Below are 7,653 nucleotides of genomic sequence, written 5' to 3'. Positions count from 1 at the left end.
TTCTACAAGATTTTAGTCACCTTCTGCGCGGCAGACGGTATTAGGTGGGCACTTTCGTATAGATTTTCTTCATCACACTTGGCAAGAGATCCTTTGGGGGATTAAAACCAGACGCGTTTCGGGGTATTGAATAACCCCTTCCTCAGTGCGTTTGGTACAACCCTCCATGAAAGATTAAGAAGACTCACTCTTCAAACATTGCTGGTTTTATTCATTAAGGACTCTTTGCGATTGAAAAATCATCGAAAAAGCTTCCTTACTTCTTCAATTCAGATCTACCTACGTGCAAGAGAGCTTCAGTCCTAAGTGAACCGGCACCGGAACACGAACAAAGGTCAGAGTGCGGTGCTAGCTAAGCGTGGGAAAAAGAAGTAGCGAGGACGCCAAACCGTGAGTTGAACGAGTGCACTGAAGTGTTATATATCTCTCACGAAAACAACATATATCGCATGCTATTCTACTTAAAGGGAGTCTGTCACCAGATTGTGACTTTATAGACCGCTTACATAGCGCTCTAGCATAGCAGTCTATGATTCTAATGGTACCTTTGATGTTTGCTTGTGAAATTCCCCCAAGGCAAAAACTGACTTTTATTCATATGTAAATTAGAGCTAGCAAGTGGCCAGGGCGGCGTTCACCTCGTTGGTGCCCAGGCTGTTCTGCCTCTTTTCGTCATATCCCCGCCCCAGCCTCTTCCTCTGCCCGCCCGCTCTTCCTTTGCGTCCTCCTTCTCTGCAGCGAGATCCCGCGCCTGCGCTATCCATTGCTTGGCCGGGGCATGCGCACTGCGATGCCCATTGTGGGCACGGCATCACAGTAGCTACTACGCATGCGCCGGCCAACGGCGAGAAACAGTGGCGAGGAGGCGGACCAGAGACACCCACAATGGGCATCGCAGTGCGCATGCCCCGGCCGAGCAATGGATAGCGCAGGCGCGGGATCTCGCTGCAGAGAAGGAGGACGCAAAGGAAGAGCGGGGCGGGCAGAGGAAGAGGCTGGGGCGGGGATATGACGAAAAGAGGCAGAACAGCCTGGGCTCCAACGAGGTGAACGCCGCCCTGGGCACTTGCGAGCCCTAATTTACATATGAATAAAAGTCTGTTTTTGCCTTGGGGGAACTTCACAAGCAAACATCAAAGGTACCATTAGAATCATAGACTGCTATGTTAGAGAGCTATGTAAGCGGTCTATTAGGTCACAATCTGGTGACAGACTCCCTTTAAGACTATTTTCGATAATATATGAGAATGAAACCAGCAAAGGGAATTTACTAAATAAGAGTACTTGGAAATTAGGACGCCATTTAGATATCTAGAGTAGCGGGACGCCGCTAACTTGTGCAAACTTATTTTAACTATACGAATCTATTTCCTTCCTCACACCAATATTCTTGAACGTTGAAGATATTTTCGTAAGAACTTTTTGAAAGGATCCGAACATTTTTTATGGACTTAGATACATGTTTTCGAAGCACTTAGCCTTCGGGTCCCGGATTACCTCTGATTGTTACTTGCCTTGCATTGCATAGATTTTCGAATTGTTCCATGTAACAACCGATTTATTCAGTATCATTCGATCACATAGATTTTACTGATTTTTTGGGGGATTGTTGTATGCTGCTAACGATTTTGCACTTTAGAGACCCTCTTCTGAAGTATTATACAGGACTGCTGCTATCTATTGTACCCCATTTACTTGTATTTTATCCTATTTTTTCATTGTTCAAATAAATTGCTCTTAACTTTTCTCCATTGTCAGTGAGTGCCCAGTTTTTACTTTGTAACATACTCCAAAATGGTATCAGTAAAAACGACAAATCATCCTACAAAAAAATAAGCCCGCAGACAGCTCCGTACACATAAAAATAAAAAAGTTATGGGGGTCTTAATATGACAATACAAAGAAAAAATTACTTTCCAAAGTTTTTTTGTTTTTTTTCCAGTATTAAAATGCAAGAAAAACTATACCTATGTGGTATTGTAATCGTACTGACCCAGTAAAGTGAAAATAACAGGTCAATTAAAATACATAAAACTGTGGCGGAATCACGTTTTTTCATAATTACACCCCATTCTGAATTTTATTCCCCGATTCCCACTATATTGTATGCACCCGTAAATGGTACCATGGTAATGAAAATGGCCCGGTCCTGAAGGGGGTTAAATGAGTTGGGCCAGGGGCCCGCTTCCTCCCACCCCCTCCATGCCCACTTTCTGGAAAATCAAAGGAAGATAAAAAGTCACAAATTTTGCCACAAATGCAACACCATTTGCAATGTTACTGCCTCTCTGACTTCTATGAAATGTAGGTTTGAGTTCGGACTTCACTAGATGCAATGATTGTCAGCATGAAATAAACACAGGGCGGCAGATTGTGAAGAATTTCACTGAAAACTGAAATGGTTTTGGCTGCTGTGACCTGACATAAATGCTGGGACTGCGGTGACGGAACATTCTGGAATGATAGCGGCAGGTCATGCTGTGTCTCCGCAGTGTTTATATCTTGGCATGTGTACAAGTATGACAATATAACTGTGTGTCAGTCTGTCTGAATGTAAGAGCACTGTGTGTGACTGTGTACAGTATGTACGGCGAGTGTGCCGCGCACCATCTGCACATTCCTGTATTTACATCTTCCCTATCATGTACAGTACATGCTTTAATACTGCAGTCATGGCATTTTATAAGTGTGCCTTACTAATAGTGACCACAAAGTGCACAGCATGTACCGATTCCAGCTCGTCTGATCCTTTGTTCCCTCAAGATAAGTAGTACCAGATGTGTCTGGCAGCTGCTTATCACCCCTCCCTAGGGTAATAAACATGCATTCTCAGCCACTGGATAATTGTTCTAGTAATTAGTGGTAGCATTCAGGTGCGGCCGAAGAAGAAAAATAGAGCTAGGAGACTTAAAATAATCTGTCAGTACAAGATAATAAAATACACTAAGACCCCTTTCACACGAGCGAGAATTCTGTGCAGGTGCAATGGGTGATGGGAACGCATTGCGCCCGCACGGAATCCGGACCCATTCATTTAAATGGGTCTGTGTACATGAGCGGTGGTTTTCACGCATCACTTTTGCATTGCATGAAAACCGCAGCAGGTTCTGTATTCTGCGATTTTCAAGCAATGCTGGCCCCATAGAAGTGAATGGGGCTGCGTGAAAATCGCATGGCATCCGCAAGCAAGTGCTTATGCGATTTTCACGAATGGTTGCTAAGAGATGAAGTAAACAATAGTTGTAGGAGTGGCTCACTTCCAGTAGATTATGGTGAGGTGCTACTAGCTAGACTTGAGGACACCCTACCTCAATGGTAAAAGTATAGTTCTAGAAAGGGGATAAGCGAGCACTCACACTATGGCGTCAAATAGAATTGATTTATTTATAAAACAATAGTGGATGTAGATATAAGGTGTTGAAATAGATTAAAACAATAGCAGCGTTAAATGATAGCAGCAATCTGGTGTCACAATAATGGCAGCAATAGGAGGTCACATTAATACTCCTGGTATAATTATACCAATGAATGTAAATCAAATAGGTTAATAAATATAACAAGTAAAATAAAACAAGTGGTAAGAGAGTGAAAAAATAAAATAAAAATAGAAATAATTTTTTTTTTTAAAAATCCAAAAAATGGATATACAGTTTTCTTAGTAATAAATGTCAACAATAATCCTTGTCACACGTGATTAATGTAAAGAAATCTCAAGAGATATAATAGGTGTTGGTCCACTTGCAAATATTTAGTGTCCAGTGCGTTGGTTATTCGTGTTGAGGTAAATGGTCGCAAAGATGGCGGTTGCGTCTTAATGTTCCAAATCGCTATATTTGAATTGCGATATTAGTCTTTTTTATAAAGAGTTAATAATGTTATTCATTTGGATTATAGACCAGTAGGTGTAGTATGTCTTACCTCCTTCTGTATATTTCAGAATAGGCTGCTATCGAGATAGGACCTCCATCCTTGTGATCAGTGGGATTCCAAGTACTTGGATCTCACACAACCGTTATAACGTTTTCCAGGAATACCATTTTAAAAACAGTTCAGACTCCAATGCAGGGTTGCCAACCCGAATTTTTCTTTTTTCTGGACAATTTATTCCAAAATCACGGACAGACAATTTTTTTACGGACAAATTGGAAAACCATAATGAAGGATACAGATTATAAGTAATACAGGTCTACAGCTCAATATACTCATATGAACTCATTACAAGCATTTACTGTGAGCTGAAAAATGATGAAAATTACCTCCAAAATAATCTAGCCAAGTACCACCAGCCTCAAACAAATCATGGGCACATCAATTTTTTTTTCACGGACACAGGAAAAATGTCACCTATTCTTACTGTACGGTTGGCAACCCTGCTCCTGTCTTGGTGTCTGAGAAGTGCTGGAAGGAAATGAGGCCCCTAAGTGGTGGACAACCTTTGGCGATCGACCCCCTGCCCTTCCTGTTCATGTATCAGGACTGTCTTAGTGAAATGACTTATTGTCCATAATAACCAATCAGAGTCCTGATTGTAGTAGGCAGCAAAGCCCACTTTTCCTCTAAAGCTAAGTTCAGATGTCTTTCTGCATTTTTGGCCGAAGAATAAATAAATGTAATGTGTAGTTATGTTCCCCAACTTTCCAGTTTCTAGACAGGGAAACAAGTGGCTGCAAGAAACCCCTGACTCTATTTATCTTAGGGCTCATGCACACGACCGTACCATTTTTTGCAGTCCGCAAATTGCGGATCCGCAAAAAACGGATGCCGCCCGTGTGCCTTCCGCAATTTGGAACAGGAGGCCCATTATAGAAATGCTTATTCTTGTCCGCAAAACGGACAAGAAGAGGACATGCCTCATAATTTTTGCAGGGCCACGGAACGGAGCAACGGATGCGGACAGCACACAAAGTGCTGTCCGCATCTTTTGCGGACCTATTGAAATGAATGGTTCCGTATACGGACCGTATACGGAATCAAAATACGGCCCGTATACGGAACACAAAAAACGTTTGTGTGCATGAGCCCTTAGGAAAAAAACTAAGGCTTGGATATGTCAGAATCCAACCTATTAGACCCTTGTTTCTTCATAACAGGAGATGACAAAGGATCATTGGGCTATGTCCATGGCCCTCAGGGGCAGACTGGCCATAGACCGTAGAGGGAAATTTCTTCGCCAACTTGTGTTGCTCCCACCTTCTGTCAGTTAGGATGGGCCACTTTTAGTTTTTTCCAGGGCCACCCCTGATAAACCCTACAGCGAGTGTCGGACTGGGATAGTTAGGACCCACCAGTAAAATACATTCTGGGGGCCCACTACACAAATACAAGCAAATATTACCCAATCACACAGTGGATGACAGCAGCAAGATGTTTCAAGGTGACTTACTATAGGGGTCCCTGTAGCTACTCCAATAAGGGAGGTGCCTAGGAAACAAGGATGCTGGATGGCCTGCCTCGGTGTCTAAAAGTCATCTCAACCACCCGATGTATCTAAAATAATAAACTTTTAAATAATCTACTCAGGCTTCTACACTAACATAGGCCGGTTGAGATGCTTTATGCTGCCTATATGTAGTGCATATATCTATATGTGGTGCAATCACTCTACTGTGCGATGTGCACTTGTGCAGGAGGTGGAGGACTAGGGGCCCACCTTGCTCAGGGGGAGAATTCACCTGTACCTCCGAGCCTGCCTACAGCCCCCATATAGATTTGCATATTGTCGGCTCAACCTGCCATCTTTGGTGGAATTGGCTGACAGTGTAAGGCCTCATGCACACGGGCATTGCTCGGCCGTGCCATGCACTGGGGACTGCAAATTTCGTGCACCTGCCATGACAGATCCAGACCCATTTAACTTGAATGGGCCTGTTATCTGTCTTCACAAGTTCAATTTTTTTTGCGTTGTGGAGGCACGGACTGATGCGGTGAGCACGTGGCCGGTGCCAGTATATTGTGAACCTGCCACAGCCTAATGTATATATATAGCTCCTGACAGATGATGTCAGGGGAGAGAAGAAGCAGACACTATGAATTTTGTGTGATTTTTGTAGGAGAGATAACTTTGGACACCTTTGCATTTTAGGTGAATCTCACAGAAATATCAATGGCTGCATACAGTATATGCATTAGGTTAATATTGGAATATCCTAGAAGATCTCATTAGGGAAATTACTTCCATGGGCCTTCCCTCTGAAAATACCACTCAAGAATCAAGATGGCTTCTCTAATGGTATCTGTGTGTAGGCTGTTTTGAAAACCCCCAGAACATTGACTGTAGGCAAATATAAAAAATGTCAAAAACAAAATGCTCTAAATTGTAAATACTGAATAATAGAAAACTCAGTGGGAGTTTTTTGCATACAATGGGAAGAAGCTGGTAAGAAACTCCACTTTCATCTTGCAACGGAGTATCCCACTATAAATACTATGGAGGACATTTATTAAGACAGCAGATTTAGACGCCGGTCTTAATCCCTCTGTGCTGCCGTTGGATGCGCCAAAGTTAAGTAGAGGCGTAGGGCTCTAAATCATTTTGGCACTTGCTGCCGCCAGTCATATGGTCATGATGATGACGGTTGCAATTTATTCTGATGGAAAGAGGTCAGATTAAAGCTGATCTCTTGGGGTTTCAGAAGGACAAAATGGAAGGGTTAAAAGATAACCTTCAAAACTGCATCTGTGCTCAGCGAGATGTCCTTTTGTCTCCCATGGAGAAGACAAAGATCAGACAATCTCATTGTCTCATCAAGCTCTCAGTATCTAACCATAAACAGTCACATCCTATATATAATAATGTCTGGCCACTTAAAGGGGTTGTCTAGCCTTGGAGTTGGCAACCCCTATTGTCCAGACCTATGCCTCTGTATGTAAAAGAGCATACTCGCCTGTCTGTGGTCCTGCCACTGCTTGATTCAAGGGCATTTTTGGTTCCCATAGGACTATGAAGCGGCCTCTTGGCTAAGATCAAGTGTATTATCTGTTCTTATCAGTGTACATGCAGCCCTGGTCAGTCTGAATCAGGAGAAGGCCTTCAACCTAGTCTCTCATGAATTCATGGGCACGGCTTTGCACAAGCTGGGCCTTCCGGTGCGCTCTGGGGTCAGACAAGGTTGCCCTCTTTCACCTCTCCTTTTTGTTTGTGTTATAGAATCCTTCACGGAGTCTATCCGGCAGAATGGAGAGATCAGAGGGATCACCAGACCCGGACACTACGAGGTCAAGTGCTCGCTGTACATGGACGACGTGATAGTCTTCTGCGCTGACTGGCGTTCAGTGACTGCACTCGTCCAGACCTGCGATGAGTTCGGACAAGCTTCAGGAGCCAAAGTCAACTGTGGCAAGTCAGAAGCCATGCTCTTCGGGGACTGGCAACTGGCCTCTTCTGCCCCCTTCCCATTTACCATCAAATCGGACTTCATCAAAATCCTCGGAGCCTGGTTCGGGAAGGAAGGTGCAGCCCTCAAGTCTTGGGAAGAACGCTTGGCCAAGGTCAATTAAAGAATCGGACTGTGGAGCCTCAGACAGCTCACGATTGAAGGCAAAGCACTCTTCCTGCGCAACGAAGTTCTGCCTGTGCCCCGGTACACCGCACAGTCATGGTCCCCTCTTGCCACCGTTTCCAGTGCCATCACCAGGACAGTGTTTCGCTTCGTC

The sequence above is a fragment of the Bufo bufo genome, chromosome 1, assembly GCF_905171765.1.
Source record: "Bufo bufo chromosome 1, aBufBuf1.1, whole genome shotgun sequence".
Taxonomy (NCBI): domain Eukaryota; kingdom Metazoa; phylum Chordata; class Amphibia; order Anura; family Bufonidae; genus Bufo; species Bufo bufo.
Note: the sequence above shows the minus strand (reverse complement) of the source record.